Here is a 27,570-nt window from a genome sequence, read left to right on the forward strand (position 1 = left end):
CACGGGTACCTGGGCATAGGGACATCAGGACCTGGTATCCGGGACAGTCAGGCTCGCTGAGTGTGAGCTTACCCTGTAGCTGGCCCAGGTCGCAGAGAAGCCAGCTGCCCATCTGCTGCTGTTTGTGCCTGGCCCCAAGTGGAGTTTGGGCGAGGGAAGTCCTTCTTGTTGGAATTAGAGTTGTTGGAGGTGGGAGAAGCCTAGGAGATTGTACCCAAGCCTTTGATTTGTGAATGAGGGGCCTGAGGCCGCTGAGAACCTCGGGGTCTGCCCTAGTTCACTAGTGCTCTGGAATCACAGGTGGCTCTTGTCTTATTAAGCATTCTTAAGGGGCAAGTGCTTGGCGGACGGTTAGACATCGCTTAGAATGCCTGCGTCCCATATCAGAGTGCCTAGGTTGGAGTTCCTGCTCCTGCTTCCAGCTGCCTGCAGTTGTGCGCCCTGGGAGGCAGGGAAGGGGCCCTTTCTCCCACGTGGGAGGTCTGGATTGAGTTCCCTCTTCTGACTTTGACCTGGCCCAGCCTGAGCATTGAGAGCATCTGGGGAGTAAATCAGCAGCAAGACGTTTCTCTGTTTCAAACAACATCAGTAGGGTTCAGCTGATACAAAGCTTGAAGAGCTTTTTTAGAAAGGCCTATTATCTTGCTTAATTTTTTTTTTTTAAGACTTATTTATTTGAAAGGTAGACTTGCCAGGGAGAGGGAGGGACAGAGATCTTTCCCCCCTGCTGCTTCACTCCCGAAATGGCCACAGTGAGTAGGGCCAGGCCAGCCTGAAGCCAGGAGCCCAGAACTCTGCCTGGGACTCCCACGTGCGTGGCGGAGGCCTAATGCACGAGCCATCTTCTGCTACCTTCCCAAGTTCAGTAACAGATGGGAAGTAGAGCAACCAAGATTCAAAGTCTTGCTCATATGCACTGCCTGTGTCGTAGGTGGCAGCTACCCCCCCGGGGCACAGTGCCATCCCCACATGTGAGCATATCAAAACATATGTACCCAGTGTGTACTAATCAAACCAAGGTGCTTAGCATTTAGATTTCCTTGAGCTTCTTGTCATTTCCTTGTGTCGAGAACCATGACGCTGCTCTCCTAGTTCCTCGGAGGCACACAGAAGCTGACTGTGCTGAGCACCCTGCCCGGGACGTGCCCTTCCTATCTGAGCTTTTGTTTAAGATTTGTGTATTTAAAAAAAAAAAAAAGATTTATTTATTTTTATTGGGAAGTCAGAGAGGAAGAGAGACAGAGAGGAAGATCTTCCATCCGATGGTTCACTCCCCAAGTGACCGCAACAGCTGGAGCTGAGCCAATTCGAAGCCAGGAGCCAGGGACTTCTTCCAGGTCTCCCACATGGGTGCAGGATCCCAAGGCTTTGGGCCGTCCTCGACTGCTTTCCCAGGCCACAAGCAGGGAGCTGGATGGGAAGTGGGGCTGCCGGGATTAGAACTGGTGCCCATATAGGATCCCGGTGCGTGCAAGGTGAGGACTTTAACCACTATGCTATCGCGCCAGGCCCGAGATTTGTGTATTTTTTTTCTGAGAAGCAATTTAGAGAGTCGTCTTCTATCCACTGGTTCGCTTCCCAAATGGCCACAATGGCCAGAGCTGAGCTGGTCCAAAGTCAGGTCTCACACATGGGTACAGGTGCCCAAGGAACTGAACCATCCTCCGCTGCTTTCCCAGGCTGCAAACAGAGAGCTGGGTGAGAGGTGGAACAGCCAGCATATGAACCAGCACCCTTTTGGGATGCCAGAGCCACAGATGGAGGATTAGTCTGTTGAGCCACAGATGGAGGATTAGTCTGTTGAGCCACAGAGCCAGACCCCACCCCCAGCTACACTTTGGCACCTGAGTTGCAGCCTCCTTCTCTCTCCCTCTGCTTTTCCTTGTTTTTGGTGAGCGTCTGCTTACATGAAATCAAATTACTCTACTGTCCGCCTTCAATGAAATCAAACACATTGGAATATGAACTCAGAATGCGGACAGAAATCTGCTCTATCCCCAAGCCCACCCCCAACATTCCATGGATGAGACTCTGAGCAAAGGAGGATGAGGAGGGTGGGGGACTTTGTTAAGATCCCAGAACTGCTGCTGGCTGACCTCGGGAAGCACCAGCTCCACTGAAGGTGGCTCTCTGGCCAGGTGCTGACTGCTGAGAAATGCTTCGTGGTGGGAATGCGGGGGTCGGGATGTGTATTTCAATCCCATCATCACAAATGCGCGATCCTGGGAGGGTGATCAGCGCCCTGGGGTGCTACCTAGCAGAGTGAGCTCAACAGGATCTCCACCTGGTGACCTCAACAGCTGAACCCTGGAGGACAGCTCAGAGAGCAAAGGGCACACACTGCTACCTTCCCAGCACACTCAGGGGGTGGAGAAGAACTCTGAAGCCTGCCTCCAGGAAGCTTTCTGCTTTTATGTTCATCTTAAAAAAAAAATTATTATTTTTTTTAATTTAAGAAAAGAGGGCTGGCATTGTAGCTCATAAACTCCGGCTTGCAGCACCTGGCCTCTCCAGTGAGCACCAGTTTGAGCTCTAGCGGTTCCACCATCAGTGCTGTTCCCTGCTAAGGTGCCTGAGAAAGCAGCAGGGGATAAACCCTTCCGTCTGCGGAGTGGACCTGGGTGGAGTTTCTGGTCCCTGGCTTAGGCCTGGCCAAGTCCTGGCTCTTGCAGCCATCTGGGGAGTGAGGCAGAGAATAGAAGATTCTGTGTCTTTCTCCAGCTCCTTCTTTATCTGTAACTCTGCCTTTCAAATACTTAAATTCTTAAAAAAGGAAAGAGACCGATTAATAGATTAACTGAACAATCAGTGGCAAAGGGGAATACTGGTACTTGCTCACCTCTCATGCTGAGGGAATTTTAGAAAACCCCACAGCTGGCTGATGTTTCCGAACTGTGACCTTGAATAGGACGGCGGAAGCTTCTGAGCTTTTGTGTTTACAAGTGTACAACAGAACCCAAGTCCTTTGCCTGCTAATTTCACGGGGCCACCTTCCAGAGGTCTTCGTGCACTTGCTAATCAAGGCGAGAGCTAGATGGAATGTCCAACAATGGGGGTGGAAGCGGGGGTGAGCTGTCTTGGGAGCGCCTGCTCTACCCTGTAGACTTCACTAGGACCCTGGAATCCACCACCCATTGCAACTCTCTTCCCTGCCAAACACCCCCTGAAGTCATCATTCAAAGGGACAGTAAACTAGACATCAGGATGTCAGTGGGGAAGCTTGTGAGCACCTGCCGTTGCAGCAGACACTATGCTAGGTAGTGTATGCTGTGATGACACTTCTTAGAACAGCAAAAGTGGTGTCCTACGTCCTAGTAGGGAAAAGACACTGCAACTCTGCAGGACTTTGTCTAAGGACAGTGTCAACATAGGCCGGGGGAGGGGCACTCCCAGGATTTTTTTTTTTTGAAGATTTATTTATTTTTCTTTGAAAGTCAGATTTAAAGAGAGAAAGGGAGATAGGGAGAAAGATCTTCCATCTGCTAGTTCACTCCCCAAGAGGCCGCAATGGCCGGAGTTTCTCCCGGGTCTCTCACACAGGTGCAGGGCCCCAAGGCTTTGGACCGTCCTTCACTGCTTTCCCAGGCCACAAGCAGGGAGCTGGATGGGAAGTGGGGCTGCCGGGATTAGAACTGGCACCCGTATCGGATCCTGGTGCGTTCGAGGGAAGGACTTTAGCCATTAGGCCACCATGCCGGGCCTAAGATTTATTTAATTTACTTGAAAGTCAGAGTTACAGAGAGTTGCTTTTGGGTTTCCTACACGGGTGCAGGGACTTCTACTGCTTTCCCAGGCCATGAGCAGGCAGCTGGATACGAAGGTCAGGCCATGAGCAGCTAGAATATGAACTGGCATCTGTGTGAGATGCCAGCCTTTCGGCTCTTGGGTTGTGCTCGTTTCTTAAACCCTTCCTTGGAGGCTGTGTTCTGGGCTGGCCACGCTTGTGCCTGCTGCAAGTGGAGGTCCCAGGAGCCAGAAAAGTGGCCACATGTTACCTGGTACTGAGGACACGAGGCAGGCACTTTGGCTGACCTTCAAATCAATATCTGCTGAGTATTTGACGAGTCTCTGGTGATGGAGGAAACAGGCTTGCAGTGACTGCCCGTGGTGGCCTCTGGATTCTGGATTGCTGGATCGTTGGATGCTGGATTCCATGCTCCACAGAGCAGTTGCTGAAGCAGAAGGGACGGATTCACGGACGAAGCCGCGTCTCCGGGAGCATCCGACTTCGTGCTGTGAGCTTCTGTTTTTTTTCTCTTCAGTTTCTGGCTGAGCTTTTCTGAGCTAGACAGCCTGAGGGGAGCCCATGCAAAGGATTTATTTTGGTTTTGCTTCTGCTTAAAATATATTCAAATATAAAATGCCAATAGTTGGAACAACTAGACTTAGCAGGAAGGATTCCTCTTTCTGTTCATATTTCGACCAAGCAGCTTAGTATATGGCTTCAGTTGACGTCCTTGAACTGGGTTCCTTTTTTGTTGATGAAGTTCAGAAAGTGTTGCTTGCATTTACGTAAAAGCAGCAGTGTGTTTGTGGCAAGTGTCAGGAAACTACCAGATTTGTTCTGAATGACTGATAATAAAAGCGATGGGTTCGCTCACTGTAGGACCTTTGAGTAGCTTAGAGATGCGGAAGGCAAAAGTTTGCCACACTCTCCGGAGCCTCGTTGCGTGGCGCTCACCGTGGCTGATGCTCACACTGGGCCTGCCCTGCCATGCCCCTGCTCACCTTCAGGAGTCCTTCTCCCTCCTCTGAAGCCCAGCTCACATGTAGCTACTTCCTCTTCGGAGATTGCTGTGCAGTCCCATGCGGGTTGGTAACTCTTCCACAGCCACACATTTCCTTCTTTCAGTCCTAATGGCTCATTATTTCCAGGCTTAGCACCCCCAAAATGTCAGCTTTCTGGGTGGGGAGATTCGGGGTTCCTATAATCTCCATAATCCTTTGCCTAGACACACACACACACACATTCACTGCCACCCAGTAGGTATTTTTAATTGTTACCTAGAGTTGGAGTTTTATAACTCTCCTAATTGGAAGACAAAAAAATGACAGCTCAGCTGGGGGCACAGCCAGTAAGAAGTCACACGGCCCCCAGGCACCTGAGGGGCCTGAGACTCAGTTGTGGCATTGGCCATTTAGCTAGGTGGACAGCAGCTGGATGGGATTAGGGAACAGTGTTCCCAAGTACAGCATCTTGAGGACCACTAGCCTGTCCCTAGCCACTGGGTTGGGGGTGAGTTCCTGAACTCCAAAAACCTGGCTTGGGGTTCAGTGTATCTATTGCATGCCTGTAATTTAATTTATAAAACTTGAGCATGTATAGCACGGAATGGTGTATGCTACTTAGGTTGAGTCAGTGTACAGATGCTAAGAAATCAAGTCTTTTTTTCTATTTATTTTTATTAAGATTTATCTTATTTTTTACTGGAAAGGCAGATCCACAGTGGAAAGAAAAAGATCTTCCATCCATTGGTTCATTCCCTAAATGGTTCAAACAGCTGGAGCTCAGCCAATTGGAAGCCAGGAGCTTCTGGGTCTTCGTGTGGGTACAGGCTCCCAAGTATTTGAACCAACCTCTATTTGAACCGACCTCTATTGCTTTCCCAGGCCACAAACAGGGAGCTGAATGGGAAGGGAATGAGTTGAGACATGAACTCGTGCCCATATGGGATGCTGGTGCTTGAAAGGTGATTATTTAGCCATTGAGCCATCATGCCAGGCCCAATTTCTAAGTTCTCGAGATGCATTGTTAGATCATTGATCAAATACATTTCTAAATTTTTTGGGTAGGTACTGATTGCCTAAATCAAATCTTGTCAGGGGGATGTTCAGCCGACCTGTATTCAAGGGTGTCTGGCTGAGGTCAGGGGTCAGCCAGCCTTAGAGCCAAAGGGGGCTGCTACAAGCCTTCCTGTTATTCTAGTTTTTTTGATAGATAATGGTTGCTTTTACGAATAGCATCTTCATGATAGAGGTTGGTTTTAACTTGGGGAAATAAGAAATCTGCTGGTGATGATAATGAAGGTTTGACATGTGTGCACGTGGCTGTAGTCAAAGATAGTTATGGGACATGTGGCTGGAAGCAGGCAGCCCCAAGTTCCTTGCTAACCTTGTGTGAGAACTTTTGCCCTGGGCCAGTGGGAACTCTGGATTCCGGGGGGCCAACGAAGGACCGAATTCTGCCTCTGCCTCTGCAGGCTTGGCCCCTCTGCTCCAACAGGGCTTCCCAACCCTTCCTTGAGCCTTGGGTCCCTTTGGTATCCGGGAAAACCTTCAGCCCCCCTTTCTGAGAATGGTTTAAGATGCAAAATGTATAGTAAATAGGATTTTAGAGGAAACTAGTATTACTGTACACTGGTTCGGTTTTTGGATTGATGTCTTCACAGTCCATTGATCTGTGTCCTCAGTGGGCGGTTGCCGGGTGCACCTTGCAGAATTGGGTGGGAAGTGAATGGCTTAACGAGCAAGGGTGTGCACAGAACATGATCTGGCATGTCATAAGCCTTCACTGTCTAGTAGCCTTTGCTGCCGCTGTGACTATGCTGTGACCATCCTTGTCTTTGTTAGTACTAGTGCGTGAGATGGATTCCTGTGTTTAAAAAAGTTCTCAGTCTAGAGTGCGGGCCAAGACACACATCAATGATAGTAACCAAAGGTGGACTCATCAAACCTCAGCTTACTTCTCTATAAAATGGCAATGATAGCAGAATCTACATGGTAGGAAAGTTGTGAGCCCTTCAACCCACCCACCCTAGTTCCCATCCTTGATCACAGTTCTATTGCCCATTATTGCTCTTTTTTTAAATATTTGTTTATTTTTATTGGAAAGCCAGAACAGATTTATGGGAAGAAGGAGAGAGAAAGATAGATCTTCTATCCTCCACTAGTTCACTCCCCAAATGGCCACAATGGCTAAGGCTGGGCAGATCTGAAGCCAGGAACCAGGAGCCTCTTCTGGGTCTCCCACGCAGTTTCGGGGTCCCAAGACTTTGGGCTGCCCTTCACTTCTTTCCCCCATGCTGGGAACTGCACAGTATGGTACACTGGAGAGATTTGGCCTCCCCTTCACTGAAGAGGAGAGGAGAATGCGGTCCAGGGAATCAGGTAATGTGGTGTCTACTGCCCTGCTCCAACAGGTGGGCAGGTGATGTAGCTATTGGGGCAGGGAGATCAGGCTGCAATTACAGACCACCTCAGATCACCAGGATTTATTAATATTTTTTTCCTATTTTAAAAAGATTTGTTTATTTGAAAGTCAGTTATTAAAGAGAGAGGGAGAGACAGAGAGAGAGAATCTGTAATCCCCCTGGAGCCTCAGGCACACAGCAGGCACCTATAATTGTTTATTTGCTGGAGTTGGAGCTACTAAAACTCTCGTAATTGGCTGACAAGAATCCACTGGCTAACTCCCTAGATGGCAGCTGGCAGTAAGGTCCGGGGCTGGGTTTGGCCAGAGCCTGGAGCCAGGATCCCCAGCCAGGTCTCCCATGGGAATGGCAGGGCCCAAACTCTTGGACCATCTTCTGCTGCTTTTCCCAAGCCAACAACAGGAAGCTGGGTCAGAAATGGAGCAGCTGGCTTTGAACCAGCGCCCAGATGGGATGTCACTATCGATGTAGCAGGTAGCGCCTAGGGTTTATTTTTTAACTTGTGTCAACGTGTGTATCTTGGATCAGCTGGGAGTTGTTACGCCTCATTCAAGAGCTGGGTTGAGTGGACATTCACCTTCTTGAATATATTCAGTGGCCCAGAGAAAGACCTTGTATGGTAATGAAATGCTCAAATCTTCTTCCATCTCATTGATCAGCCTAAACACATGGTGCTTCCTAATCAACCATGGGAGGCCAGGAAATGAATTCCTATCATGAAGGTGTTAAGCGGGAGATATCTGGTAAAATGTCAGTAACCATCCTGGGTTGGAGATTCCCTTAAAACTTTTTTTCTTTTATTTGAAAGGCAGAGTGACAGATCTTCCATCTTCTGCTTCACTTCCCCGATGTCGGTAATGGCTCAGGATTGTGCCTGGCCAGGAGATAGGAACTCCATGGGGTTTGCCTTCTGGATGGCAGGGACTTCCATACTTGCACCATTTTCTGCTATTTTCCCAGGCACGTTATCAGGGAGCTGGATCCTGGGTGGAACAGCGGGGAGCTCAAACTGATTCTTTCATATGCAGATGGTGGCTTCATCACTTTGCTGCAGTGCCGGCCTGCGTGTTTCCTTTTATTTATGTATTTTTTTTTCCTGTTAGCTTGCTGTCAGCTCAGACAGAAACTTGTGGGCTTTCCATGGTTGTGTGCTGGGAAACCACACCCAAGGGGGAGAAAAACCCTAAACCACTTCTCATCCCCCAGTGGCGAGTGGAGGTTTGGAAAGGTGCACAGAACTGCCGACGTGTGCAGAGGGAAAAACAGCAGAAAGAGAGAACTTCCATCCGCTGTTTCACCCCCTAAGTGGCTGCAACAGCTGGGCCAGGCTGGGACCATGGAGTTCAATACTCTATCAGAATCTCCCACATGCGTGCCAGGTGTCCAGCCACACAGGCAGTCTTCCACTGTGTTCCCAAGCATATTAGCAGAAAGCTGGATGGGAGATGGAGTAGCTGGGATTTAAAGCTGCACCTGTATAGGATGCCGGTATTAAAGGTGGTGGCTTAGCCTGCTCTGCCACAGTGCCAGGCCTGGGATGTTCTTTTTCTTAACTCTGTGCCTCACTTTATGGCACATCTCCTTCAGGGTGATGTTTACCTTTCCCCGGTGTTGTTACTCCACCCCAAATGAGCAGCCCCACCCAATACACCCGAGAAAATTATTCTAGAGCAAGGCAGAAGGCCAGGGCAGCAATGTAGTCATCTCTGGCAGAGCTTTCCGGAGTTTTCTCCAGCCCAGAGGTAGAAATTCACAAAGAAGACAGCAGCCCTCAGTCCCTTTCCTAAGGTCACTGGTTTCCAGTGCTGGGGGTTTGCAGCCTGCTGCTTCTGAGAGATGTTGGGCCTCCGGGCCCGGTTGCCAGCTCCTGCATGGCTGGGCGGCTCTGGGTGCATCAGTCTCCATCTTTGGTGCCTGAGTCCTCATCTTTACATTGTGTGGCTCTGAAGACAGGGTCCCATCTGAAAAGAGAGTGCCCCGGGGTGGGGAGAGGTGTTCCCCTAGCCACACAGAAAGGCAGCAGGTGAGGCTGCCTCCAGAGTCCCGCGGAAGGCCATGGAGTTCAGAGTGAAGGGAGGCCTGAAGGTGGCAGTAAGCAAAGGTGGGGTCTTTGGTGGTCAACTCACCTTACCTCACCTCACCCCTGGGCACTCACTTTGGCTGAGTGATACATTTGGTAGAGTGATGGCTTGACTTTCCACTAGTCAGTAAGCTCCAGGAAGGGAAAGTCTTATTGTAGTACTGGTAGATGGTGACATTGGCAATGGCTAATATTTATCTAATAATACACAGACAAGGAAACACTTGCCTCCTCATGGCCTTATTTTGAATCAGTAGGCTATCAGACTTCTTATGGGGAGAGAGGAAGTCATTGGCTCCGCCTAACCCAACCTCATGTCCTGGAGAGTCACCTTGGGCAAGCCACTGAACTCCTTACTGTTGGAGACTCTAGCAGGAGGGAAGATCTGAAAATGTTCTGGAAACTGCAACCCCCAGTGTTTGGTTTTAGGATATGGAACGAGGTGAACTCTGGGGACACAGAGCAGCTAGTGGTGGAGCTGTAAGGTGGAAGGTCTCGAATGGTCATTATTAGGACTTGAGGAACTGTCCTTTATGGAGTGGTTGCTTTAGGCCCTAAGCTCAGCAATTTACATCTACCAGTGTTTGGGTAAGACGGAGGCATTGTCATTTCTTGGTGTTTTTGTTTGTTTGTTTGTTTTTTGAATATTTATTTTATTTTTATCACAAAGTCAGATATACAGAGAGGAAGAGAGACAGAGAGGAAGATCTTCCATCCAATGATTCACTGCCCAAGTGAGTGCAATGGCCGGTGCTGTGCCAGTCTGAAGCCAGGAGCCAGGGACTTCTTCCAGGTTTCCCATGCTGGTGCAGGGTCCCACTGGGACCCTGGAGCAGGGCCACTGGGATTAGAACCGGCGCCCATATGGGATCCCCGGCACATTCAAGGCGAGGACTTTAGCCACTAGGCCATCATGCTGGACCCTGTCATTTCTTGTTTTGCAGGTGGCAGAAATCAAGTCATGCAATGGACTTGTTAAAGGTCATGCTTGCAACATCCACTCAAATGCAGACTCTACTTTTTGACCCCAGGTGAAGATGGGGACAATGCATGTCTCCTGGGCAGCAGCAATAATAATTCTAAGTGCCTTCTGGCTATCAGGAACTTTATAGCTGTTAGGGTTGAGCCTTTCAATAATTCAAAGGGTAAGGTGTTATTATCTCTATTTTATAGGTGAAGATGAGGCATTTATTTTAGGATGACACAGCAAAAATAAATTAAGGGAGCTGAGATTGGAATTGGGGCTTGTCTCTTTCCAAGAACATGTTGATGGTGGGTGGAGGAACCCAGTCAATGGTGGGTTCAATTAAGAGTTGTTTTTTTTGTTTTGTTTTGTTTTGTTTTTCTTTTACCATCCTGCTAAGGCTTCCTGGAACACCATCATTAGAAATTAATACTTGGAAGGCTTTTTATGCTCATGTAAGTTAATTACAAGAGTCCTTAGGAAAATCTAATGGGAGTTGTGTATGGGGTGTGGATATCCAAGACGAACAACCTCAGGGATTTCCAGTAAATTCTTGGATTTTTAAATTCCTCTCCCCTCTCTCTGCTCCCATGCAGCAACATCCCTTATCTCCATTTGTGAGCAATGAATCAGTCAGGGAGAAGCCAAGATGAGCAAAAAACTCCCTGAGGGCAGTCAACAGAGTGGAGCTTGCTGGGCAGGCAGGAGGGACTGAGCACTACTGCAAGAGCCTGGAGTGCAGGGGGAAGTGCAAGGACTGGTAAGGGAAAGAGTGCAGAAGCTGGGCTTCCACTTGCCTCTCAGTCACCACGGGGGCCCTGATGCCATTGAAGCGTGTCCCAAGGGACCAACAGACAGTAGCATCGAGCCCTGCACCCTGGATGGGCCCAAGGCTGGCAGGATCTCGGGGAAGACATCATTGAGTTGATTGATTATTTTGTCTTAGGGTGGACCCCAAGATTTGTTCAAACCACTGCCCTCGTGAGAATGCAAGGGGGGGCACAGTAATTAACCTATTACAGCTCTGCAGCGGGAGTAAACCAGAGAAAGCAGTTTGTGGGGTGCCCTGGATGTGTATAGGCTTTTCCTCTAAGCCTCAGTTCCCACACCTGTAAGATGGAGTTGTGCAGATACATTTACCAGGGAGAGCTGGCCGCTGAAGAAGGAAGGGCCAAAAAACAGAAGTAGGAAGATGGTTGCAGAAAGCCAACGAGACAGACAGGAGATGAGTCCTGAGGTGGAGAGGGACAGGAACTTCCCCCTGCAGTCACTGCTGGGGTACCTGTGTGCACAGGCAGTCTACAGCCATGTGTGTTGTTGCGGGGTGTGAGAGAGATCACGCCAGACTAGTTTAGGATAGATTAAGGAGTCTTTATTAAGCAAGCTTTGTGATGGCAGGGTTGAATAGAAATTAGCAAATGACAAGTCTACGTGACAATCCAGTTGGAAAAGAAACTCTGAGAACAAATGGTCATTACAGCAAAGTTCATCGGATAGACTGAATACCTATTTTCCAGTTTCTCCAGCGATATAAATTACCCTAGGAGATAGGCAGTGAACAACCTGGACATACTGATAAAGCTGCAAAGATTAACCTTTTTCTGGCTCCTGTGCCCACATTCCATTACTGTTAGGCCTCACCTCTCCCAGAACTCTTGAAAGTACACCTATTAGAAAGCATCTTAGCATCTTCACTGGCTTGCCCAAGCAGTGTACCCAGGGTGAGGAGTACAGACCTACGACGGCCATGTTCAAGGGTCGCCTGTCTTCGGAGTCTGTCTGCAGGAAGCCAGAGAACAAGCAGGTACTGGGGAGGCCAAGAGTTGGAGTGTAAGAGCGATGGAAGCATGCGACCAGTCGAGAGAACCCTTCTTTTTTTTTTTTTTTTTTTAAAGATTTATTTTTATTATTTTTTCATTGGAAAGGTGGATATACAGAGAGAGGAGAGACAGAGAGGAAGATCTCCCGTCCGATGATTCACTCCCCAAGTGAGCGCAACAGGCCGATACTATGCCAGGAGCCTCTTCCGGGTCTCCCACGCGGGTGCAGGTTCCCAAAGCTTTGGGCCGTCCTCGACTGCTTTCCCAGGCCACAGGCAGGGAGCTGGAAGGGAAGTGGGGCTGCCGGGATTAGAACCGGCGCCCATATGGGATCCCGGGCGTGCAAGGTGAGGACCTTTAACCACTTGCGCCATCGCGCCGGGCCCGAGAGAGAACCCTTCCTATCCTGGGCCTTTTGGGGGGGCTTGTGAGGGGGAATGGTTACATAACAATGCAATACCACCCCCTCTCAGGTTCCAGGTGATGATAGGTGTGTGTCACAGGTGTGCAGAAAGGACCACATAGATGGGGAAGGCATGGTTTCCGAGCTCGTGACCCTGAAGTAGCTGCCTGGGACCACAACTGTGTGTGTGTGACTAGACAGAGAAGTGCAGAAAGTGGGGCTATTTCATTTCTGTTCCTGCCCCCCACTCCCAGGCATGGTCCAGGGCCCTGAGCAAACACTCCTCAAATGGTCTCGGATTGGACTCAGTGCCTTTCCTGAAACATTTTGCTTAAAGAGTAGCCAGTTTGAGGTCTGTGATGCTTAAAGAGTAGCCAGTTTGAGGTCTGTGACCGGTGGAGCTGACTGGCTTTGTTATCCCATCCGGGTCCTTGGTTTTCCTGTCTAGGAAATGGGGAGAATGCCGCTGAGGGTAGTGAGGATCTGGGCTCCCTGGGGAGGTGGTGTGTTCCAGGCAGAGGCTTAGATAACGTTAAGCGGAGTGACCACCCTTGGGTGGCAGGCTGGGCTGGAAGACATCGAGAAGGGTGATGGATGACTACCATCGTGGAGACCAGAGGAACTTGAATCCCTCATGCAGGTGACAGTGACTTGTTTCTTGTTCCACAACATCCAGAAGAGCCTGCCAGCAGCCAGCCAGGGGAACAGCCCGTGAGCCCCATAGCTCGGGCTGGGAGTTGGCCCCTTGAGGGATGGTAGCTAGCTGCGGGAGGGAGGGAGAACAGGAAGCAGGCGGAGGCTGCTTGCAAAATGTCACTTCTCATGTGAAACACCCTCTTGCTGCTTCCGGGCTCACCCAGCTTGGCTGGGGGAGGAAGGTGGCTTCTTTGGAACTTGACTCCCAGCAGTCTTGTAGCAGCAGGCAGATACAGCCTAAGGGTAGGCACCCCAGCTGGTGCTTGCCTCCCTGCCCAGAATGGCCCTCTTCCGCCCAAAGGCTCCAGGTCTGCTCTCCCTGCTCTGCTCTAGGGTTGCATCATGCCGTGCATGGCTGTGAATGTACCAACTGTTCCCATGCCGTGGTTCAGCTCAAGTGCGGCTGGACTTTGGAGGTGCTGTGAACCCTCCAGCCTGGAATGTAAATGCATCCAACAGGGAGGAGTGCAGAATTTACCAGACAGACATTGAGAGCTCCTGGAGTTGGAGGCGGAGCTGGTTCCCAGATGGCCTGAGGCCTTCCCTGGGCAGCACAGGATCTATGCCATCCCTCTGTCCACCTGATACCTAGTCCTCATACACCCTCATACCCAGCTATTGGCGGCGACCCTGCCACTCTGCCTAGTGGGTGGCTTTATTCTCTCTAATAGGGTCAGGAGGAACCCTGGGAGTCCTGAGTGCGGGCTAGCTCAGAGTCCAGCCTGGCCTTCCCATTCCCTAGGCCCGTGCTTCTGTCTTGGCAGCTTCTGTCTTTAATGGGGTGCCTAGGTCTTTTCACACAGTTGCCAAATACAACAAAAGGATCTGCTTCAAAGGCTGATATCTGGGAGAGGCAGAAAGACACAGAAAGGATAAGTAATGATGAAAGGGTAATTTTAAATAAAGAAAGCTCTCACTGAGAAGGTGAAGTTTAAGCAAAGTGTAAAGAGGATTAATTTCATGTAACACATGAAACAAAGTTATGACCCATCACTTCCTTCATTTCTTTCCTGTTTCTGTGGCTTGCTCATCTTCCAGCTTGTTCCACTGGGTCAGCTTTCTTGAACTTGAACGTTGGCTGGCAGCTCTCCGTTCTCACACCCGCTCTTGCCCTGCAGCCCCGCGGCCTGTTTGGAGAAAGCTGAGGCGTGCCCTTGGCCTGCTGTCAGCTCAGGATTCTCCAGGACCTTCGGGAAGAAAGGACATCCTGTTGTCTGGGAATTTTACTTCTTCTCACTGTAAATCTCATAAATGGGCTCATTGGGTTTGTTTTCTGAATGGTGACACCCTACAACTCAGCCTGCAGAAAGTAGTATAAGCTTGCAGATGCAAAGATGTTGATGCTGTCGTGGTCTTCTCCCAGAAATCATGTTGGAATTATTCTTAATTTCTGATAATGCCAGTCTCATTAATGAAATATTTTATCTGAAATATTATTTTTTCCAAAACATGCATGGGACAGGTGCTTTCGTGCAGCAGGTTTAACCTGAATCCTTATCAGAGCGTCTGGCTCCAAGTCCTGGCTACTGCATGCTGGGGAGTTCCTCCCTGCCCACGCACAGTGCCCGCATGCGACACCTGCTATGGACCACACCTTCTCAACTTTCTGTTCCCTTTCTTGTCTTCTGAATTCACTGCCAAGCCAGCCGTCCTTGTCTCCTTCCCCTGTCTGCCTTCTGGACGTCTTTGGATGCCCCTCTGTTGATGTTTGGAGCACCCCCACGTGCCCTGGCAGGGACTTCTTCCACAACTGTCCTCTGCACAGGGCTCTTTGCTCTCCCTGGCTCAGCCCCATCCGCAGGTTGGCACTGCCTGCATGGCTCACTGGGAGCATTTCCTTTTCCAGGGCATGTCCGGCTCACACTATCTCCACCCCATAAGTTTCTTGAAAGGCCTTTGACTAAAGCTTACCTGACACTGGTTTCCTGAACGACTGCAAACTACTGTCTGCCCTTGTGTTTCCCTTGAGTTCCATGATGATGCACACTCTGCCCTGGTCCAGGTGAACTCACCCACTCTCATCTCTTGGTGCCCTGGAGCTAAGAGTACCCAGACCAGCAGCATCCCTCCTGGCCATCCCAGCAGCTGCTGAAGCTCAGCAGGCAGTCAGCACAGAGCCCCTCCTGGGGATGGTGCTTTCCGTGTTCGCACTTGGATCCTTGGCCTGCCCTTTTCAGTCTTTTGAGAATTCCATTCAATTGCGACCTCTTTCCTCCTGTTTACTCTCAGTTCTGTCACTGTCATGGTATCCAAAGGCTCAGTCCTCACAGCTGCCAGGCACTGTTAGAGGCTTACAGGCTCCCAGTGAATAACCTTATTTAAAAAAATACATATTTATTTATTGTATTAAAAAGGCAGATTTTACAAAGTGAAGGAGAGAAAGAAAGCTCGTCCACCCACTGGTTCACTCTGGCTGCAATGGCCAGAACTGAGCTGGTCTGAAACCAGGAGCCAGGAGCTTCTGGGTCTCCCATGTGGTTGCAGGTGCCCAAAGACCTGAGCCATTTTCTGCTGCTTTTGCAGGACATAAGCAGGTTGCTGGATGGAAAGTGAAGCTGCCAGGACTAGGACTGGTATCCATAAGGAATGCTGATGCTTGCAGGTAGGGGAATAGCAGGTAGAGGATGGTGCTGGCCTTATCAGTAGCTGTTTGAGTAGCTGTTTCTAGGGGGCTAGAATTGTGTCTCCCCAAAAAGGTATGTTCAGATATTAATTCTTGGGATCTGAGAATGGGACTTTTTGGAAATGGCATCTCTTTGAGTGTCCTTAAGAAGGGCGTCGCTATGAGATTAGAGGGAGCTTCAGCTCTGGGACTAGTGTCCTTATAAGAAGGGGTGTGGGGAATTTGGATGCAAATATAGAGAAGACATGGAGACAGAACACCATGTGACTCCAGAGGATGCCTGGAGTTGGGCTGCTGTAAGGAACATTGAGGACGGCCAGAAACCCCAGTAGTCAGAAGAGGTATGAGCTGCCAAGAAGGAACCAAGTTCACGGACACTGATTTTGAGTTCCTAATGCCCAGAAGTGTGAGACAATAGAGTACCTGTTGTGTGTAGCAGGCCAGTTCAGGGTCACTTGTTATGGTCGCCCTAACTAATAATACACCTTCTGTCCATGCATGCATGTACCTGGCCATACAGCCACTTGCCCAGCTCAGCACCTGCTCTGCCCCAGGGCTTCCAGCAACCTCCAGGGACATGGAACCTCACTGCTGTCCTGCTGAGCTTGTGAATGGAGAGCAAGAGGAAACACACATGGCGCTGCTCAAGAGGCCGTGAGAATCCAGGGGAGAATTAGATCGGGCCAAAATGCACATCTCTGGGGAGGTAGTTTTTTTTTCTTCCTGAGCTTTGAAGCTGCTCATTCATCAGCCACATTTGCAGAGCAAGTGCGAACAGGCTCTTTCTGGCCACCAAGCAAGCACATTCGGGTCCCTGCCAAGTCCTTGGCATGCTGCAAATTGCACACCCATAGAGTGCCCGAGGATCCCGGGAGTACTCTGCTGATTTCGACCTGGCTAGTGCCGTGTGGGAACTGTCGAGGCTCCAACAGGCAAAGGGACTTTGCCCAAGACCACACGACCTGTGGAGTGGTGCTAGTAGATTCGTTCATTTTTCATTTTATTTAAGAGGCAAAGACGTAGACAGGCAGGCAGAGACAGAGATCACTTTCAAATGCCACAGGGGCTGGGTGAGGCCAAAGCCAGGAACACAAACCAGGTACTCCATGTGGGTGCCGCCTCCTGGGGTGCACCTGAGCACGAAGCTGGAATCGGAAATCAGAATAAACAGAGCAGGCATCCCGAGCTGCATTTTCTTTTCTTTTCTCTTCTCTTCTCTTCTCTTTCAAGATTTATTTATTTATTTTTATTGGAAGGTCAGATATACAGAGAGGAGGAGACAAAGATCTTCCCTCCACTGCTTTACTCCCCAGCTGGCAGCAATAGTCCAAGCTGAGCCGATTTGAAGCCAGGAGCCAGAAGCTTCTGGGTCTCCCATGTGGGTGCAGGGTCCAAAGGCTATGGGCCGTCCTCAACTGCTTTCCCAGGCCACAAGCAGGGAGCTGGATGGGAAGCGGGGCCATCAAAACATGAACTGGCGCCCATATGGGATCCCGGTGGGTGCAAGGCGAGGACTCTAGCCACTAGGCTACGCTGCTGGGGCTCCAGCCCTGTGCAAAGGCTTTTTTTTTTTTGCATGGGGAAGAAATGCTTCCCAGGGTTAGTGGGTGGGAGGGAAAGCCCTGCCTGTCCCCTCACTCTGGCCTGCCCCCCGACCCAGAGTCAATGGAAAATTCCCTGTGGGTTTTGCTAGGCCTTGAGTCCCCTGGGTTCCCTGTCTCAGGAAGCTGAGTTTCCTGTCTTTGCTTGGCTGGTTGCTTGTTTCTGCTTCTGTCTCGTGGTGGCCATGAGGCTTTCCCGGAGAGGGCTCACTGGGGCTCCATGTGCTCCTGCTGGTAGTGGAAAGCCAGAGCTGGGGCCGATCCCTTCTTCAGGTGAGCCTGGAAAGGGTCCCTGAGTGGCCACAGTGAATCGCCTGAGGCGGCTCCAAAGTTGGCTTTGCTCAGACCTACAAATGGCTGCAGCCCCAGTGAGGGGACCTCACTGATTTGCCTGCAGTGATGGTCGGTGTTCATGGCAACAGTTTCAAGATGACACAGCTCAGCGTGCGGCAAGAGACGGGCAGGGCATACCACAGTATGCGCTTGGCTCTGATGGAGCCGCTGAGTTTTCAGCATGGACACTGCACCCTCATGACCGAGTCCAATCCATTCACCCCAATAAAGAGCATAGCTGCAGATACCGAACTGAGTGCGTTTCCCCCTCTTCATGCAATTAGCACAAGATTTGTAGGGACCAAAGTTGCACATTCTGCAGGGTGGACCTGCCCTGCTGTCTGCATGGCTTAGGGCTCCAGCCTGCCTCTAGTAAGAGAACGAGGAAGAAGCAGGAAGTACACTGTGAGAGCCTGCCTGTCCTGACAAAGATGGCAGGGCTCCGAAGGAAGGAGCAGCAGGGTTTAGACAGCCGGTGTGTAAACGTCCAGGCATGCCATCCATTCCGTCAACTTTGGTGAGATGGTTCCTCCACCTATGGGAGTCCCGTTCAGAGCTGGACCCACAGTCTCAGGCCCAGACAGGTCAGAACGAGTCCCTGCTTCCCCACTGGAGGGGAGGGCACAGTGCTGTGGTTTACAGGCATCCGGCGGCAGTGCAGCCACAGGCTGTGTGCAGAATGGCTTCTCCCAAAAAGAGGAGTCACGTGTGGCCAGAAAAGCGCTGCTCAAGCAGTTGTTTTGTTTTGATGACCATTGACAAAAGAAAGCAGTCTGCAAGTTTTTCTGGTCTCCTAAAATGAGACCAGAGCCACAGTATATTCTCTCTGAAAGAATTTGCCTAAACTTGGAATAGCACCTTCCTCCTTTCTGATGTACTTTTTCTAATATACAAAGTAGATTATGTTAACTCACTGATTTTTTTCAGATCTTTATCTTAATTCTAGGTGACTTAAGGCTCTAAAACAAAATTCTGAATCTGGTGAAATCTCCGCATTTTATCATTGACCATGCCGTTCATTACTACCTTGTATCTGACCAAAGCCACACACGCTTCTGCTGCCTGCCTGGCCCCGTGGGTTTCTGTTCAATGTTCATTAAACAAATGCCTTTAGGACCCAGCGTGGTGGTCCAGTGGTTCGCGTTGCACACGCCGGGATCCCATATGGGTGCCGGTTCATGTCCCACCTCCTCCACTTCCCATCCAGCTCAATGTTTGTTACCTGGGAGGATGGCCCAACACCTTGGAACCCTGCACCGCATAGGAGACCTGGGGGAAGTTCCTGTTTCCTGGCTTTAGACCGGCTCAGCTCCGGCCACTTGGGGAGTGAGCCAGAGGGCAGAGGATCTTTCTCTGTCTCCTTCTCTCTGTAGATCTGCCTTGCCAATAAAAATAAATAAATCGTGTAAGACAAAACAAAACCCAAATACCTATTGATTCTAACAGTTACCACATGCTGTCGTAGGGAAACCTAACAGGAAGGCAAGTCAGGTTCCCGCTGCTCATCCCATCTGGGTTCCTGTGTCTGTCCCAGCCCCTGCTTTGTACCCGTCCATTAGCGTCACAGCTTCTCCACCACCTTGGGGTGGAAGACGGATAGTCAGGACCTGACATTTGTCTCCCATTCACCAGGGTTGGTGACTCAAACCAGGCAACCAAGGCTCTCTGATCTCTAGTGTCTTCAGAATGTGGGAATGTAATCTTTACCCGTTCACCTTGCGGAGTTTGTGAAAGTCACTCAGACGTGGGTAGACAGGAGAGGCTTTCCATAGGGTGGAGCTACTGCCTGGAGAGAGGCTGAGCTGCTCCACTGTTAGGACACAGTTCTGCTGGGAGGCAGGCAGGATCGGGCCCCCATGGTTTCTCTAGATTTTCTAGAAGGTTGAAAGCATCCTGCGTGATCAGGTTTTGATCAGAGCAACCAAGTGCCTCTTTAGCATCTCGGTATGGAGTCACCAGCCCAAGGAAGCGGGAGGAGCCCCAGGAGGACAGGAGAGAATCAGAGAGCCCTTTCTTATGGATGTCCCCACTTCTGTCTTCTCAAGTTCAGGTTGCCAGCCTCGGCCTCCAGGACAGCAACAAAGCCAGCTCAGAAACACGGTTAGCTCCAGGGAGGGGCGTGTTTGTGCATTCCAACTGAAGCTCCAGATGGAAATTTATGACTGCAGAGGGGGTAGTTCTTGACTGGGGCTTTTGTGCCAACTACCCTGGAGTAGGGTGGAATGGAGGCCAATCCCAGGATGCTTTGATGTGTATTGTTTGGGAAGTCCTGGTGGTTTCACTCCATTGGCCCAGGTTGAGGGTCCCTTTGGAGAAACAGACTTACAGGTGCAACCTTTTCTGACCATACTTGTTTGTCAGACCAGCTTCCACTGAGCCTTCAAAGAGCAATTCATAATGGTTATAGAAGTCTTGTTCTAGAAATATCTCTTCTTTCCTCCCTTCTGCCTCTTTCAGGACCATGTGGTCAAAGCATATATCTATTACACAATATGAAGTCATGTGAATAGCAACATTTAGTTAATGAGCACTAGAAACTGATGATTTTTTAAAAATATTATTGGAAAAGCAGATTTACACAAAGAAGGAGATACAGAAAGACCCATTTACTGGTTCACTCCTCAAGTGGCCACAACGGCTGGAGCTGAGCCGATCTGAAGCCTGGAGCCAGGAGTTTCCTCCAGATCTTCCACGCAGATGCAGGGTCCCAAGGCTTTGGGTTATCCCTCTGCTGCTTTCCCAGGCCACATGCATGGAGCTGGATAGAAGTGGAGCAGCTGGGACATGAACCGGTGCCCATATGGGATCCCAGTGCATACAGGACAAGGATTTAGCCATTGAGCCATCACACCCTGGGCCCACTGATGACTGTTGAACACCTTGTGTTGCTGTGCTGAATCCTCTTTGATGAACATCTCCTTTAATTCTTGCAGTAGCGAGTCACTTGTATACAGTTCTTACCTTGTGCCAACTACCATCCAAGTGCTGCTGCTCCCATTGTACAGATGTAGAAGCAATCAGAGAAGTTATAAGCTGTATGGGACTGCAGTAAGCTGTGATGCAGAGTCAGAAATCGCACACAGACGGCCGGCCCCTGGCAACTTTGCTCATGACCACCGTGCTCTCTAACCCCTCAGCCACCCAGGCAAATTGGGACGGTGATTATCCCTATTACTAAGAGCAGGAAACCAACCAAACTGCTCTGGCACTAACAAGCATCAGCAAGTCTCCTGTGACCACTCTAAACGCGTTCAGGATTAAACCATGAAGACCTGCAGGTGTGCTTTGCCAGGAACAGCTAATCCTTGCACCTCTGCGGGGGCAGCAGGGTGGGCATCTTGGCCATCATGTTTCTCAGAGGGAAGTGGACTGGGCGCAGAGCCTGGGCTCCCTGTACCCGGGCCGCAGCTACCCCAACGGCAGCGCCGAGGCCCTGACTCAGGCTCTGGGAGATGGCGCAGGTCCCTGAAAGCTGGCTGCTAGGCCGGGATGATGAGACTCGTCATTCCATTCATCACTGCGCTGGCCTCTGCTGAACTGCTGGGCTCTGTCGCCCGAGGCTCATTTGCTATGGTTTTCTGACTCTCAATTAAGGAATGCCCAACAGTGCGTGCGTCTTTGTTTTGAAAGTCTGATGGAGAGAATGTGTCAGGGAAGGAGGAAGAATTGCTTCAGTCCTCTAGAAGGGAGATGTTTCTGCCATGCAGACTTGTGTGCGCTTTGCCAAGCTGTGCTTAACCAGCCTGGAGCTTTGCTCTGCTGCTAATCCATTGAGTGTTCCCTGGAGATGCCTGGGTGGCAGGGGAAGCGCTCTGAGTGATGACCCTGAAGGAGTCACTGAGACTCCTGCAGCCTCTCTATGTGGATCCATGAGATGGAAAAGGACGCCTTGCTGCCCTGTGGTGAGGGGTGGGAGGTTCTCTTGAGGAGGGAGACGGACTGCTTTGTCAAACGGGAGATCCCTGGGACCTGCGAGAGCGCAGGGCTGCTTCATCCAGAGGCCCCATCTATCTTGGCTCTTCCCCCAAGACTTCCAAGTTTTGTTTTATTTTTAAAAATATTTATTTGTTTATTTAATTGGAAAGGCAAATTACAGAGAGAGGGAGAGAGGGAGTATCTTCCATCCACTGGTATACTCCCCAAGTGGCCATAACGGCTGGAACTGAGCCAATCTGAAGCCAGGAGCCAGGAACTCCACCCAGACGCAGGGTCCCAAGGCTTTGGGCCATCCTCACATCTTTCCCAGGTCCTAAGCAGGGAGCTGGATGGGAAATGGAACTGCTAGTACATGAAGCAGTGCCCATATGGGATCCCGGCATGTATTGGTGGAGGAGCCAATGTACCGTCCCCCCGGGCTGTTTTCTTTCTCTTCACCTTGGACCACAGGTCCAGGTTCTTGGATCATTTAGCTCAACAGGTGCTCTCTGAGCCCCTCCTTGGTTCTTCTGTGGTGCTAGGAACCGAGCAAGGAGAACCCCAAGAGCGGGGAAGGATGCTCCTGACTATGGTCCTGTGGTCCTGGAGAGAGAGGAGGTGGGAAAAGACAGGAGCCTGAGACGGCTGCCACTTGACAGGGTGGTTGAGGGGTCATACAGCGTCTGGTTCTGTGCAAAGGCTGTAGGGCCTGGCCAATTGGGGGTGATTTCTGGCTCTGTGTCTTAGGCTGTGCAATCCCAGACAGCTTAGTTAACTTCTCTGCTTCTACATCTACACAATGGGAATAGCAATACTTGAATGGTAGGTGGTCCACAGCTCTGTTGTTTTTCATTTTTTTTTTTAAGATTTGTTTATTTTTATTAGAAAGGCAGATATACAGAGAGGAGGAGGGACAGAGAGGAAGATCTTCCATTCAATGATTCACTCCACAAGTGACCACAAAGGCCGGAGCCAAGCCAATCCGAAGCCTGGAGACAGGAACTTCCTCCAGGTCTCCCATGCGGGGTCCCAAGGTTTTGGGCCATCCTCGACTGCTTTCCCAGGTCACAAGCAGAGAGCTGGATGGGAAGCATAGCTGCTTGGATTAGAACCAGTGCCCATATGGGATCCCGGGCGCATGGAAGCCAAGAACTTTAGCTGCTGAGCTACCATGCAGGGCCCTGCTTTTCATTTTTATTTTTTTATTTTTTTATTTTTTTAAAGATTTATTTTTATTATTTTTTATTGGAAAGGTGGATATACAGAGAGGAGATACAGAGAGGAAGATCTTCCATCCGATGATTCACTCCCCAAGTGAGCCGCAACGGGTCGATACTATGCCAATCCGAAGCCAGGAGCCTCTTCCGGGTCTCCCACGCGGGTGCAGGGTCCCAAAGCTTTGGGCCGTCCTCTGCTGCTTTCCCAGGCCACAGGCAGGGAGCCGGAAGGGAAGCGGGGCTGCCGGGATTAGAACCGGCGCCCATATGGGATCCCGGGCGTGCAAGGCGAGGACTTAACCACTTGCGCCACCGCGCCGGGCCCCCTGCTTTTCATTTTTAATGTACAACTGGAAGAGGCACATTTGTGGTTTACTGTTACAAAGTGGACATGTTCATGTATCCACTACCTGACCGACCCTGCCAGAAACTCACTGGGCCCCCATTTACACTCCCAGGGAAACAGCCAACCGGTTAGGTTTGCCCATTTTTGGACTTTTACACAAAGGGAACCATCCAATGTGTATGCCCTTTTGCATCTGGCTTCTTTCTGTTAGAACCACGTGTGTGTGAGATCCATCCTTGTTGGCAAGAGTGGCAGTAGCTTGTTCACCCTCCCGACTTTAGCCAGAATGCCACCGAGGGAGCAGCTGGCGATTTACCTGTTCTGATGATGGGTCTCGGCAGGGGGAGGGGTGGAGAGTGACCACTCGCAGTGTGCTCTGGAATGTTCTAGTGCAAGTTTCTTTGGGGGATGGAAAGGGGACATGGGTGTACTTTCTTTGGGTCTAGACCCGAGAGCGGAGTGATAGGCTCCTGAGGTATTTGCTCAGACTGGAAGGATTAGATCACGATGTTAGGAAGAACTCCAGATGAGGATGGTTGTGGTTGATTAACCTGCGCCCTCAGAGAAGGAAGTTGTGAAACTGCCCCCTCCCTGCCAGGAGGGAGAAACTGGGATGGGTGTTGCTGGGCCTCCACGCCCTCATCCCTGGGCAGCGGGGCAGCCCTCACTGCTTTCCTGTCTGGCTTGGGTCCCCTTTCCTTAGTCTAAGGTTTCCAGATGGTACCACTGGAAGTGTGCAGCCCCTGGGGATGGATGCACTAAGGGGGCTTTCCTGCTTTCCCTCCCAGCCACAACACTGCATGCCCTGGAGTTCCATGCTGCAAAGATTCTGGGAGTGACTTTATTGGCTTTTTGGGACAGTTTTAGCCGTTCTGAGATTTGTGAATTCCCTTCCCTGAGGTCCCTTTGCAGCTGGGTGATACTATTTTGGTAACAGGAGGTGGGAGTGGGGAGTGTTAATCATTGGTCAGCCTCAGAGCAGGGCGGGGCTTCAGAGATCTGAAGTTCTTACGGGATGAGAAATTTCACATTTTTTGTTTTCTTAAGAATGTGTTGTTTGGACACAACAGAACAACTTCCAGAGTCTAATGGTTGCAGAGGAAGGACTAGTGAACTTTGAACTGTTAACTTTGAACTCTTCCCCTGTGCCGTAACTTAGTGTGTAAAGCTGCCAGTGCAGGCATCCCACCTGGGCACTGGTTCAAGTCCCAGCTGCTCTGCTTCCAATTTAGCTCCCAGCTAATGCGCCTGGGAGAGTAGCATGGGATGGGATAGCCCAAGTCCTTGGGCCCTTGTCACCTACGTCAGAGAGGAAGCTCAAATTAAAAAAAAAAAATGTTTTAAAGGAGTTCTTTTCCCATCCTCCCACCTTGCTTTGTTTTCTCACCTTTTCCACTGGCTGCTCCAGGGAGCAGTCACATGACTTTGCTTGGGTCCAACAGGATCCCATTTTTTGCCCAGGAGTGGGTGCTGTGGGCAGCCTGTGTGTCTCTCATGGTGATGGCCTTTCTTCCGCCAACGCTGGGCCTGGTTTGGACCTGTGGTTTCCATTGGCAAGGGAGGCTGGGCTGTTGATGGGCCTGGAGAGGAGCGTTCCTGCCGTGGCTCGTAGCTGGGGAGCCAACAGGCCTGATAAACAGACCCATTTCCCGGGGCCTGCGAGAAACAAAGCGCCTGCCTGCCAGGGGCCCGTCTCCCCCCTTCTTCCTGCAGCAGCTGCTTATTCTTTTGACAGGAGTTGGAACGCGGCACCTTCCCTTCCTCTCAGCCCTGCCTCCTCCTGCTGAACGGACTCAATAGGACTTTGTTGTTTTGCCTTTTACTCCGGAGGGAAAGAAGCAGATGATGAGGTACGTGAGATGCTGAAATGATTGACTTCTGCCACGTTTGGGTCACTGGGTAGACTCTGAGTGGCTGGCCTCATGGGTCTAACTCTGGCCTGGGATCCTTGCTACTGGTCCCCTGTGCAGAAACAGGACAAAGCCCTTCTTTCCCCAGCAGTGGATCTGGAAGCTGGTGGGATGTTGGCTTGAGGACTCGCGCAGTAAGTTCTGTTTTTAACTTTGCTCTCCTAGGCAGGGCCTCACAGGCCTGTAGCTGGCGTGCCTATGGCCTGGAATTTTCTCTGTGGGATTCACGGGTGGCAGTGCAGGGGTGAGGAAGGGGGAGGGTGTGGATCTAGAAACCCTGGCACAGGCGTGATGAGTAGATGCAGACCCCGGAGGACAGTACAGAATCTACCATCTCGCCTACTTTGGTTCTTTTCTTTTTTTTTTTTTTTTGCGGGGAGGAGGGCGGTGAAACTTGCACTGTGGTTTCTGGGCCAGACAACACAGCAAGCTGGCTGGATGTCTTAGATTTCCAGAAGGGAATTCAAGAAAAGCCTCTACGAGATGTCCTTCAGAGAACAGGTTATTCTGTTTGTGATGGCTGGGATGACATCTCGCCGTGTATTTAGTCTGAGACCTGTCTGTTATTTTCCTGTGTCTGTGTTTACTTTGACCCTTATAATGAAGACCAGAACTTGAAACAACCTTGCATGTACTCCCCCTCATTCTCTCGTCAACTGAGCCAATTTCTAACCAGAGAGAACCATTTGTCTGTACTGCACACCAATTCAGACAGGTGTTAAGGTAACACAGCACCCTCCCTCCTTAACCTGGTACCATTCTGACACAGGGAGCTGGGCCTGGAGGCAGAGAGGGTCTCTGCTTCAAATCCACCTTTGCTCAAGCTCAGAGTCTTCCTGAAAAAGTCAAGCTGAGGCCACTGCCCGACTCTTTGAGAGGCAAAGATGATGGAAATGATGATACCCTGGGCCAGGCACGGGAGGTGCTGGAACAGCAGAGTTGAGCCAGTCCAGGCCCGCCAACCAGACAAGGAAGAGTTGGCCCTGCTGGAGTCCCCCTGGGGTTTGGTTGGCTTTGGCTCAGTCCCATGTGGTAATCACGGGAGACAGAATGAGAGGATGCGCCAAGGAGAGCTGAGTGCTTCAGCTTTGGCCCGGCCGGCCAACCGTGTGGTTCAAAGACTCCCTGGGTCCAAATCCCAAGCCCTGCCACTCTGTGCTGGGCGACACTGGGCAAGTTATCTAACCCTGGAGAGCCCTGATTCGCTTTCAGAGCTGAAGAATGGAAATACTGGGAAAGTCACTCAGCGGCATTACTGTGAAGCTCATCTGAGTGGCTGCTGCCAAGGCTCTTAGCCCAGGGCTAAGCCTGACTCAATCTGGGAGGATCCAGGCACTGCAGGGCTCCAAGCTGACTCAGTTTGCAGGCTCCCCGTAAGAAAAAAAGGATGTAAAATTGCAAATTGCAAATACAACATTAGCTGGGGAAGCAAATGTTTAGCATATGAGACATGATACCATAATAATGAAAACTAAAACTAACAAATACTCGAAATATGACAAAATCCAGAAAACAGCGTGCTAATGAAATAATGGAAAAGTAATGCCAAAAAAAAAAAAAAGAGTATTACTTAGCTGCCTGATGTAACAGTCATGCTTTAGCTACGTGTTCTTTGCTTGCCTGTCTCTGACAACAATTTCCTAGCACAATTTTCAATAGTGACAAAAGAAAGATAAATTAGCGATGCCTCCAACATGGCTCATCACTGGTCGCTCTTTTTTTTTTTTTTTAATTACTGAGAGTTTAGAAGATTTTCTTTCAGCTGCAGAAGCTGTTATTGATGATGTTCCTTGCTTGGGTAGTGCCAGCCAGATCATTACTCAGACTCAGCTCTCGCACCCTTGCTGTGCTGCTGGGCCTGGGTCCTGGAGAGGTCTGGATCATCATGACCCTCACTCAGGAGCAGAGCAGTGTCAAGTTCGGGTCCTGTCCTGTCCAGACAGAGGGCATTTAGCTGCTCAACAAGATCCTGGGGCGGGTTGGCACAGGGACCGTGGTGGGCTTAGAAGTAGTGGGGTCAGCCTCTTACCTCTCCACTTACAACTTCAGGACAGGCAGCCCTCTCTGCTCTGGGAAGCATTTCCTACTGTACCGCCATGGAATTCAACGTCACGCTTGCAAGGGAGCTCGTGCAGGTGAGAGGCCCTGGTGTCCCAGCGGCATCAGCTTCTGGTAGCCAGCCTAAGCAGGCAGTGCGTGTTAGATCACACCTAGAAATGTACTCAACAAGATGAGTTCCAAGTGGCCGAGTGAACACACACACTCTTGAAAAATGATGTTCTTTGTCAATCAGGAAAGCTTGCTGGTAAAGTCCTTATCTCACAGACAAGGAGACTGAGGCCATGGCAGCCCGGGATCCTGGTTACAAGGACAGGCTCTGTGGCAGTGCTGGGACTCAGCTGCAGATCTGCCAGGGGGTGGGGCCTTGGTTTCCTTCTTTGGCCAGTGTTGGTGCTGAGCAGGAGGCAGGTGTGAGGAGCCGCTGCCCTGGTTGTGGCTGCAAGGACAAGC

General features: G+C 50.5%; 1 protein-coding gene across 4 annotated transcripts in view; it reads left to right on the forward strand.

The window, feature by feature from the left end:
• GGTA1 (glycoprotein alpha-galactosyltransferase 1 (inactive)) overlaps positions 1-27,570 on the forward strand; it is an 80,468-nt gene that overhangs the window by 10,503 nt on the left and 42,395 nt on the right. Inside the window, exons 2-3 of one of the 4 annotated variants that reach the window (XM_040962991.1) lie at positions 10,176-10,262; positions 24,885-24,999. The exons of 1 other annotated variant lie outside the window; for it this stretch is intronic. The gene's annotated coding sequence lies outside the window, so the exon portion shown is untranslated. Of the gene's footprint in view, positions 1-10,096; positions 10,263-24,884; positions 25,000-27,570 lie in introns of those variants that run through there. 2 more of the 4 variants (XR_005881904.1, XM_040962989.1) reach the window with 2 other exon arrangements.

This window comes from Ochotona curzoniae, unplaced genomic scaffold, assembly GCF_017591425.1.
Source record: "Ochotona curzoniae isolate NIBS_2020 unplaced genomic scaffold, NIBS_Ocur_1.0 scaffold_3208, whole genome shotgun sequence".
Taxonomy (NCBI): Eukaryota; Metazoa; Chordata; class Mammalia; order Lagomorpha; family Ochotonidae; genus Ochotona; species Ochotona curzoniae.